Below are 11,544 nucleotides of genomic sequence, written 5' to 3'. Positions count from 1 at the left end.
CAGTGGTTCGGTAACACTTCGAGCCCTTAACAAAGTACAGTTACAACACTATTAAAAGCCGAAACGTTTGTTTTTATTTAGTTTCACTTAGTTTTAAAAGGTTTAGCACTTCAATATTGGTATCACATATTGGTTCATTTGAATATAAAGCTACAATTTAGGAAAATAAATATCTGTAAAATTACATTTATACTACTGATATTTTAATGATTTTTAAAGTTTATAATGACAGATACAATTAATAATCTCAATAAATAAAACTCAAAAATTATACTTATGATTATATACAGGCGCCCGCAGGAAGGGGCAAAAGGTGGCATTTGCACCCTTACATTTCACAAAAAATTGCACGTATTATAATGTAAACTTGACATCGTAGTTAAACCAAATGATTTTAGTAATTTTTATGAAAACTCTAAAATTTGTGTTTGCGTTTAAGCACACATAACACATATTCTTTTAGTCTGTTGACTTACACTGTAAAACCTGATCCCCTACAAAAAGCCTACATATATGTTTCGCCCTGATTGAAAATGTTTCTGTGGACTCCCGTGTGATTATATAATATAAAGTACAGCGATCAAACATTAAAAGGTAAAAGGATAATACTAGAACGATCCTGGTATTCAATATGAGTACTGAAAGCTTCTATCCGGGGGGATCTGATCATCACATACAGTTACTCCCTTCAACACGAAAAGGTTACACTGAAGCATAAACGTTTTAAACAAAATGACTACTTAACAAACATTCTTACAAACGTCACACACGCGTTGTTTAACAACAAATTCTAACCTCGTAACAAACCACGTGCTTTTCCCAAATTTAATCCAATTTACTGTCTACCGTTCATGGGTTCTCGAAGTTTACAGATTAAAAGAAGAGTTTCTAGACTGATTAAAAATTCTACCCTCAGATTCAATTCACACTTACCTTAGACCTATATCTTCCGAATTAGAAGTATTTCAGCACAAGGTTCGACAACCATCACCCCTCCGTTCATGGCTCATGTACAAATACATCTTTAGTGACTATGAGGTTACAGACATTGGGAAAACTAAACCCTTTGTAAACTAGAGGCTATAAACAGTTAGAGGAATCCAACAGAACTGCATTTTACCTGGTAAAACCCTGTTTGTATATAACACATCAGTTAAGAACTTTACCATTGTTACAACTGGATCTCCAGACCTTGAACAGAACTTTACCATCGTTACAACTGGATATACAGACCTTGAACTTCTCATAACATAAATCCTTCTAATTGTGAAAGACCACCCTGATCTAAATAATTCACAGAAATGCTTCCAACTAAAACTGTTTAAATCATGACAAACAACCACCAATCTGTAATTCATATGTCCTAGGTCTCCCGGTGGGACAGCGGTAAGTTTTCGGATTTACAACGCTAAAACCAGGGATTCGATTCCCCTCGGTGGACACAGCAGATAGCCTGTAATAAAACTCTAGGAAAACACACATATAACTTACAACAAACCGTTTACATTAGTATAATGACAAACAACCTGTAATACATGTATCCTAAATTACGACAAACCGTTTACATTAGTAAACGTCGTCCACTACACTAGTGTTTCTACAACAAGCAGTTGCCGTCCATTCAACAAAGTTTCATCATGAATACTCTGCCTAAACAATCTATCAAAAAAACCAGCAACCTGTAATTCATGTATCCTAAATTTCGACAAACTATTTATATTACTATAATAACAAACAACCAGCAACCTGTAATTCATGTATCCTAAATTACGACAAGCTATTTACATTAGTATAATAACAAAAACCAGCAACCTGTAATTCATGTATCCTAAATTTCGACAAGCTATTTACATTAGTATAATAACAAAAAACCAGCAACCTGTAATTCATGTATCCTAAATTACGACAAGCTATTTACATTAGTATAATAACAAAAAACCAGCAACCTGTAATACATGTATCCTAAATTTCGACAAGCTATTTACATTAATATAATAATAAACAACCAGCAACCTGTATTTAATGTATCCTGAATTGTGATTAATGTATTAGTATTTTATGTATAAATGTGTTTGCCTCGCTGTTCACTTGTTTTGATTGTATTCTTTAACCAGTTTACATCGTGGTTTATTCAACTGCTCATTCTACTTGCTTCTGAACTTCATATTTTAATTAATTTTTACCTTGTTTTCAGACTTCGCTGATGGTTGAATGAGTGTATTACGAAACATTTGACTGATGTAAATGAAGTGCTAGAATTATTTAATAAGCCACTAACGTCGATAATGTTCCATACTGTAACCATATGTTTAAATCCTTAACGCCGAGCTAAACGTACGTAACTATTCTTTTTTTTTCTATGAAAAGTAGGGTTTAACTTCAATGGTGTTTATGGCGACTTCATCATATCTCAGAGGAGTTTATTATGATTTTTTCATCAACAGATAAAAATTCGAAAAGAAAATACATTTTTAAAAATATACACATTAGAGATTTATATCATACTGTGTTTCGTTTATCACTCCTAGTAATAGCTCGATAGGCTAAGTAAAATGTCTTCACGTTTACGTATGGGTATGATATGCCATATTCACTATCGGTTAAAGGGGATTTAACACCTAGTAATAGCTCGATAGGCTAAGTAAAATGTCTTCACGTTTACGTATGGGTATGATATGCCATATTCACTATCGGTTAAAGGGGATTTCACACCTATCGCTACGACCTTACTTGTCTCTATATACTGGGAAGTCCCGAATTCAACTGAAACAAAATCACAACCTAAGCTCCCACTTCAGGGATTTTTACTGCTTGTTGCCTGATAATTCTTCTCGTTGTATAAGGGACTTTTCCTGTTTTAGAGAAACAGGTAATGAATGAATGATTAAAAAAACTAATACAAAAAACCGGACAAAACAAAATTTTACAATCTATGTGAAAAATAAAATAGCTGGAGAAGTTTGAGATGATATACAGTGGCCGGTGAGTCGTAACCTTGTCAAAAGTTTGGGCTATCTGAAACAATTTGATACATATGTAATAGATTGGCTTATTTGGGTTAACACTATTTCGAATAATATGCGAAATGTAATCATTAAGTTTGGAAGGAAATCTCGAAATTATTCATTTCCTTTCACCATGCTAAATCTGAAATTCGGATTCTTCTATATTAAATTGTCCGTGGTATGTTATTAGAAAATAATTCAATTTTAACATTAATAAAAATAATAAACGCTCTTTGTATTATTTATAGCATTACGTCATATGACCATTTAGTTTAGACTTTTTTTTTACTCCAGCCAATCACACAAATATATCTTATACAATATAAGTGTTTTCTAATTGCGTTAGACACAATGATATCTTATATGCCATTAATATATACACCTTCTAAGAACTTAAGAGTGAAATCAAAAAGGAATATGTCACAATACATCAACCACACTATATCTTTCATATCCAGTGCCGACGAGGCCTTTTGCCCAGTTCCAGAATTCATCAGGCCAGCTGGGATACGAAAGGCATAGTATTGGTCTAAGCGCTTTTTACGTCATCAATTGCATGAGCAAACACCGTTATAAAGACGCAAATTACTGTATTATTTACTGCATCTTCTCTATGGAATAAAAAAAAAGGCTAATCAATTAGCCAGAGCGAAAGGTCAAATATTACAAAAAATAAAGTCATTCGAACTGGCAGGAAATAAATCAGGTGTACAATTCATATCTAACTTTTAATCAAAGCGAGTTAATAGACAACGTAGTTAATTTAATATACAAGTCTAACTAGGAGTATACAATATACTATAACAAAAACTTATAATGATTAGAATACACTGGCTCATCAACTGAGTACCCTCGCTATTAACATGCTTTCGGTTGTAATCCCAATAATGCTCCACAAGATTCAGTTTACCTTTACTCTCTGTCCACAATCTATTAATTTTATTCTCCAGTTCACAACGTGTAACTTATAATTTAGCTAAACAGTACACACAAAAAGATTGCATTCTTGAGGCAATATATGAAAAATACTTCGATTGTAACAAATGAACAAAATCGGCTCTGTGCCCCTTATGACTATATATGCGTCCTATTTGCTTGGAAATAACTGTGATATACCAGTTTTTATCTAAATTATCACTAAGTATTCATTTGAAAATAGGTAAATATATTGTCAACAATCAATGATGTATCACTGTAAATAATTTTAGATTCTTTAAGTTATGTTTGCTTGTTTGTTTTGGAATTTCGCGCAAAGCTACACGAGGCTATCTGCGCTAGCCGTCCCTAAACTCTTGGGCTACTCTTTTACTCACGAATAGTGGGATTGAGCGTAACATTATAACGACCCAACGGCTGAAAGGGCGAGCATGTTTGATGGGACGAGGATTCGAACCCGCGACCCTCAGATTGCGAGTCGAGCGCCTTATCCACCTGGCCATGTCGGGCCTTTTTAAGTTATGAAATTATTGTTTTAACACCTTCTGGTGGATGCTGTCAAAACTCCATGGTACATAACATATTGTGTTCAGTATATTAAATGATACATTATTACTTTAACCTAACTCTGAAAATCTTCCAGGGAATTATTTAATGAATAAAGTAGTTTTATGGCCAGCGTATTTCTATTAATATGTCACAGATTTTTGCGATATAACTTTAAATATAAACAGTGTATATGAGCCGCAACAGAGTTATAGTGATTACTTGATCTTCAAAATTATGTTTTATCATCACCAAGTAGCACGTTTAGGAAATTATTGGTGGTTGATGTGCTATAATGCGTATAGAATCCTATAAAGTTCACTGAGGTGGTCACAAAATACAGACTTACCTGTTTTAACTAATTTTCTTCTTTCTGTCACCCTTAGTGAATAACGTAATTCTGTTCCCCGCCGACAAGTAGTTTTTAATATATAACAATTGTAAACATGGAGTTTTTTTATAAGCCTCCAGTATAAAACAGAACAGTTAACTACAATAATTCCAGAAATAAGGTATATGTATATTATAGGACATGTTTGTCGCCTTTTCTTTCGTACAACTCACTGTGTACTACTGAAGTTTATGAGAGAGAGTGTTTAATAAAACCTTCTGAAAAGCAGTCTCCGGAGTTCAAACATCCAACTTAATATTATAGTTGCCTTACTTTCGCTTCGTTTGAAATTAAGTGGGCTATCTGTGCTCTACCGACCACGGGTATCGAAACCCGGTTTCTAGCGTTTTAAGTCCGCAGACATGCCGCTGTGAGGCATCATAGTTGTATTGACTGACATGGTAATAGAAGAGTCGGAATGCTGCTTATTTTGTTCTGTATTTTTATTTATATGAATCTATGCGAACATCCACAGAGTAAATTGCACTCTATAAATACTAATATGCACGTTAATACAGTTAACGTACAGCTGCAGATGCGAACACGGTGCCACGAAATATGATCAGCACCTATATACTTATCGAACTCCTGACTATTAAATTGTGCCATTCTGCCACGACAGACTTTCCGAAGAGAAGTATTCATACAGCGAGATAGTTATATGATGGTCAATTAAATATTGGAGGAAGGACCCTTCAATGTTCTCCACGAAAGCGGGAAAAATGGCACAGTAGAACGAATAGGGCACCAATCTGCAAAGTAAAGGTTACGTATACGACAGAAAACCCTTTCACCCAGTAAAATCATTGCTATGATGCTTGTTTGTTTTTGAATTTCGCGCAAAGCTAGACGAGGGCTATCTGCGCTAGCCGTCCCTAATTTAGCAGTGTAAGACTAGAGGGAAGGCAGCTAGTCATCACCACCCACCGCCAACTCTTACCTCACATTGCGAGTCGAGTGCCTTAACCACCTGGCCATGCCGGGTCCCTATGAAACTAAACACGTCTCCCTCTTACGTTAACAAAGTGATAAACATTTGAGGCTCATAAACAAAACGTTTAGCACTTCTAGCTACACCTGGAAACCAACATATGCTTTCATGAGAAAAATATAATCACAGACCTGTCACGTCTTTCACTGAAGTTCCAGTAGAGTATTACGTCTTTAGTCTGCCAACGTGGTCTTGGAAACCGACGTCCACGACAGTAGAGGGTGCTTGGAAAGCTGTCAAAGTGAAGTTCCAGTAGAGTATTATGTCTTTAGTCTGCCAACGTGGTCTTGGAAACCGACGTCCACGACAGTAGAAGGTGCTTGGAAAGCTGTCAAAGTGTGCGGCCTAAGATATGTCTCGCCGTCCTTCGCAAAAACTTGTTAAAATGTAAATTGCGGTGTCAAGAAATATTGTGTAATCACTGCCATCATAATGAGCACGAACAACGATGAAGGAAATAGTTCCAAGGGCAGCACGTGATCTGGAACATTATCCTTATAAAGAGCGACTAATCTTCAGCATATATATATATGTGTGTGTGTGTGTAGAGGTATAAGTACTTGTGTGTATCAATACACACACATATATATACATAATATGTGCATACAAAGCTTTAGTGAATTAAAACACTTTGATATATGCATACTTATATATATATATATTTGGGTGATAAGAATTTCGACAAGGAATTTCTCATGCACTATCTGTAAACCTGTTAGAAATGTAGTAGTTTGAGTAGTTTTTATAATAAAAAAATTATCTTACTTGGAAGTCCTAGGAGGCTCAGACAGCAGAACACTCAACTGGCATGAGACAGGACTCGGTTTAAATACAAGAGAAAATACATATCACGAAAAAAATATATAATTACCACAAAAGTCCTCTATGGACATAAGGAAGCACGAAGTATTCCTTTTGGAGTCTTCATCCCAATAATGTGCAGAGTACGTTGAAAGGGCAGGGGGTCATTGACAAAAACTGGCACTGTTCAAGCAACGTAAGGCAAGCATATTTTATTGTACTTTTGATGGGGGGGGGGGAGGTTGTTAGATGCTATGGAAACTGTGGGTTGCTTTTAGTACACATAGGGTAAAAAAAAAAATATAAGAAGCACACAGATCCTTCTTTATTCCTATTCAGTTTGTCTTATCACCACCTTTGTTATCTAAAACTAACCAGTGAATTATAGCGTAGTAACTCTTAATAACAAATCATAGTGGTTACTTGTTTTACTGTAAAATCCTACAAGACCCTGTGTCTTATTTATTAGAATCAGTTGTAACTTTTCGTAGTTATTGACAATTTTTATGATAGAGAAAAAAAGGGCATTTGGGGGGGATATGTTTCACCGTTAATATAGCGTAATATTTGCATGCTAGCTAATAAGATTTGGTCTAAAGACACACAAACGCCATGAGATAATTATAATTCATGGACACGTCAAAATAGTGCAGTTTAGTATTATTGTAGCCAATAGCAATTGATATTATTATGCTGTACATAGGTTCATACCTGCAATGTTCTTTTTTTTTTGGGGGGGGGAGAGACTTATAAGTATTTTTTGTTTTAGAAGTACAGCACCAACGTAACTCTTCGGGAAGATACTGTCTATACGACAGTAAGGTGGGATTTGATCGTTTCTTTTATAACACACCCATAGCCTCAAAGTGCGGAGTGCATTTTGTTGCAAGGGAACGTGAAACATGAAATCCTCAGATTCACAGTCAGGGCATGCTAACCACCAGGCCCCGCTCCGTTTTTTTTTTCTCTCTCTATCATGGCAAACGTTTATATCCGTTACTTGTTATAGGCATGTATAAGGTTTTGGCTAATCATTCGTAACCATATATATATAAAGAAGTAAAAATTGTTATTCAGTGACAAATCTTATTATTGTGAAATGAAATTACTTACTTGTGATAATGCAACATTATACTGACTTGTTGTGCAATGTGAATAATCTCGGGGAATTCCTGTGATTATATAACAAGTTTGAGAAACAGGTGTCGCTGATATTTTACCCCTGTAGAATTACTTGAATATGATATGTTATATGATGTTTATGTTTGAGCTATGCAATTACAATTCTAAGAAATTATGCGTGAAAGCAAAGAATAATATGTAATAATATATTGACAATACATATATTTCTTATATCCAGTGCCGACGAGTCCTTCCGCCAAATACCAATGCTCTTCAGGACGGCTGAGATACAACAAGTATAATAGCGGTCTAGCTAAGATGATGTGTGTACGTATACTAAAAAAATTACTGAGAAAGCTTAATTTTTGTTTCTTTTTGCTAAAACAGTTTGAGTGTATATATATATATTGTTAAACATTTTGAGTGTATAGATATTGTTAAACAGTTTGAATATATTATTAAACAGGTTGAGTGTATAGATATTTTTAAACAGTTTGAGTCACAGTTACTTTGCATGTATAGATAAAATGGGCTTAATTTCGTGTTTTTATATTTCCGTAATTCGCCTAACACTAGTTTGAAAATGTAGATATTTTGTAATAGATTATTTGCTTAGAATACATGTGAGCATATAACATCTGTGGGTTTGTGAACGAGGATTTCCCCCCACTGCTTCGTGCCATTCTCATATAATGACCTTTAAAATCTCATCAAGATGTAGTGTTAAGTGACTGCACGAAATCCTTTCGCAATTTAGCACTGAAATTGGACAAGACATTTCAAGGTAAAAAAGAAAAGAAATGAAAGCTCTACTAACTGCAAACAGAGGAATACAAGTAACGAATACAACACTAGAATAAGAAGAAAAAACGTGTGATAACACAATAAGTAATTGAAAAACAAAGCTTAGAATACAGTTTCAACATATTCTGGAGGAAAATGTTTGGTTTAAAACATCTGTAACAACTACAGTCCTTTGGTTGTAAATAAAGGCAATTATTTTAAATCTTGAAAGTTTGTTTAATGTTTAGTTTTGTTGCACGGTTAGGTGCGCCCCCAGTGGCTCAGCAGTACATCTGTAGGTTTATAACACTTGAATTTGTTTTTTCTATCTCGGCGAACCACAATGGATTCTACTTACTATGCTGCTTTTTTTTCATGTAACCCTTCCATGGACCACCTGAAGGAACCCATGAACCACGGTGGATTCTATTTACTATGTTGCTTATTTCTTTCTTTTTCATGCAACCCTTCCATGGACCACCTGAAGGAAGTCCATGAACCACAGTGGATTCTATTTACTATGCTGCTTATTTCTTTCTTTTTCATCCAACCCTTCCATGGACCACCTGTAGGGAGTCCATAAACCACAATGGATTTTATTTACTATGCTGCTTATTTCTTTCTTTTTCATCCAACCCTTCCATGGACCACCTCAAGGAAGACATGAACTACAGTGGATTCTATTTACTATGCTGCTTTCTTTTCGTGTAACCCTTCCATGGACCACCTGAAGGAAGCCATGAACCACAGTGGATTCTATTTACTATGCTGCTTATTTCTTTCTTTTTCATTCAACACTTCCATGGACCACCTGAAGGGAGTCCATGAACCACAGTTTAAGAAGCACTTTCTTAGAGAAATAAACAATCTGGTCCTTTTATCGAATATCAGTGACGTATTTCTTCTCTAAACTGATTCATTATGTAATAACAATTTGTGGTTAGCTAAAAGCCTGAAACAACACGTATTCAAAATCACCACAAAATCATGTTGTATACAATGCGGTATATATAACAAGTAACCGCAATAGAAAGGTTTGTGGGTTATCAAGTCACTCACTAAAAGACAATCAGCATAAGCCTAGCGGGAATAGAAATAAAACAGGTTTTCAATCCCAAGATCACGTGAAATGTAGGGTATATATGACTTACACGTGTATTCGTATAACATGATGTGTACTAAGCGGAAGTAAATTTACGTTGGTGGGGTAGGAAACCGTAATAAAAATATCACTAAAGTAGAAAAAAAATATGCTCGTGTCTAATACCACTTTTCTACGCATGTGATGTAAATATTACAGTGGGTGTTTTTTCCAAGAACTTACTACTGCTTATACAACGCAAATAATCAGTGGAAAATTTGCATGCCTTTTTAAATTTAAATTTTAATATGATTAATGATTATGATTTATAGAAATGAAAAATGAATTTACACAAGTTTTGCATCTCTAAGATAAATGTTTCACTGTGCATACTTGCTGTGTATGATCATTTGTGATATGAGTAGCAATAGAGACACCGAAAAAAAAGATTACGGCAGGATACAAAATTACAAGCATCTGGTACAGATTGTTGCCGACCAATGAAAATGCATCAAGGTAAGGAAATGATTCCCGTTGGATACATCTATGTATATGTATTACACTTGTGTTTCCATTTATACGGTTTGTAGTTCTATTAAGGTCATGGCCGTGTATGTATTGTACCGGTAATATTCGGCCTACATTGAGCGCACGCAACACACACAAATTAGCAATTATCAGTCACAACGCCATCGCTTATCTTAAAATTAATTTCAAAGAAGAAGAAACCTGGCCGTCCCTTAATATTGATGGGGCAAAACGTCGTTCATTAACAAAAGTATTGAAAATAAATATTAGAAAAATCTTATAGGTCAATTATTGGTAAGGCAACTTACCCCACTGGATCCAGCACCCTTGGTTTTGTATTACAAAAACCATCGTATACACTGCTCAGCCTGAACTATACAGTAAAGTTGGTAAGACCTGATCGTGGTTATAGCTCCTTGTCATCTGATTACTTTAGCCTGTGACATAATTATGACCCTGGTCACAGTTTTTCTTCTAACAGTATTAATGTATGTATTGATATATCTATATACATAGATAGACAGAGAGGGAGATTTGTTTGTTTTAGCGGAAAGTTACATAATGTGCTGGCTATTTGTGCTGTGTCCGCCGCTTTATATGTATTTATGTAAATAACCAAGATATTATTACATACTGGCGTAGTAGTAGTATGAAACCTTGAGAGCCCCCCAGTGGCACAGTGATATATCTGCGGACTTATACTGATAGAAACCGCGTTGGGCAGAGCACAGATAGCCCTTTGTTTAGCTTTGTGCTTAATAACAAACAACAGTATTGTCGAGATTTTATGCATATTGCTCCGCAGAACTCAAAAAACGTTTATGATTCTTATAACACTACCACGAAGAAGAAAGAGGTCTGTATATACAGATACGTTTGTTTATCTATATTCATTTTTGTATCTTCATATGACAAAACCTTTTATAAACACCGTTCAACAACTTATACAATAATAAAGAACTTAAAACAAAGTAGAGAAAAACAAACAAACAAACTCAAAATCAAAGAAGCCCTAATTATACAAGAACTCAAACCAAAATTGAATCAACATAAAGGTGCTTCTTTTTGCCTATATTAATTAATCACTTAACATCTAACTGCTACGCCCCCTATAATCTCGTACCCGTTCACATTCTCGTCCCCAAGACATGTGCCCAGTAACGATCAGTTTCAAACTGTCTTTGTTAACCTGAAGATGACCTAAGAAGGCCGAAACGTTGTTCTTATACTTTATTTTAATTAAAGTTTTTAACACCCATACCAGCCGTCTCTACTATACATTTCGAACTTAAAACCTATTGTCTGGTTTATCTATTTGTGTTTCATTGACAGGAAATGTGTAATATTACAAAAGCTATAT

The 11,544-nt window shown here is 34.9% G+C and overlaps 1 protein-coding gene and 1 long non-coding RNA gene across 3 annotated transcripts in view; one reads left to right on the top strand and one right to left on the bottom strand.

Moving 5' to 3' along the window:
• Positions 1-9,455, top strand: part of LOC111086905 — a 29,046-nt gene extending 19,591 nt beyond the window's left edge. The window contains exons 2-3 of the long non-coding RNA XR_002611616.1: positions 8,031-8,119; positions 8,979-9,455. This is a non-coding gene — a long non-coding RNA (uncharacterized LOC111086905). The remainder of the gene's footprint in view (positions 1-8,030; positions 8,120-8,978) is intronic.
• The window catches only part of LOC106464014 (retinoic acid receptor RXR-alpha-A-like), a 98,939-nt gene that overhangs the window by 46,825 nt on the left and 40,570 nt on the right, over positions 1-11,544 (bottom strand). The window contains exon 1 of one of the 2 annotated variants that reach the window (XM_013924118.2): positions 6,001-6,197. The exons of the other annotated variant lie outside the window; for it this stretch is intronic. The gene's annotated coding sequence lies outside the window, so the exon portion shown is untranslated. Of the gene's footprint in view, positions 1-6,000; positions 6,198-11,544 lie in introns of those variants that run through there. 2 annotated transcript variants of the gene reach the window in all.

The sequence above is a fragment of the Limulus polyphemus genome, unplaced genomic scaffold, assembly GCF_000517525.1.
Source record: "Limulus polyphemus unplaced genomic scaffold, Limulus_polyphemus-2.1.2 Scaffold1541, whole genome shotgun sequence".
Taxonomy (NCBI): domain Eukaryota; kingdom Metazoa; phylum Arthropoda; class Merostomata; order Xiphosura; family Limulidae; genus Limulus; species Limulus polyphemus.
The sequence above is the reverse complement of the archived record's forward strand: the minus strand, read 5'-3'. Positions and strand labels throughout refer to the sequence as shown.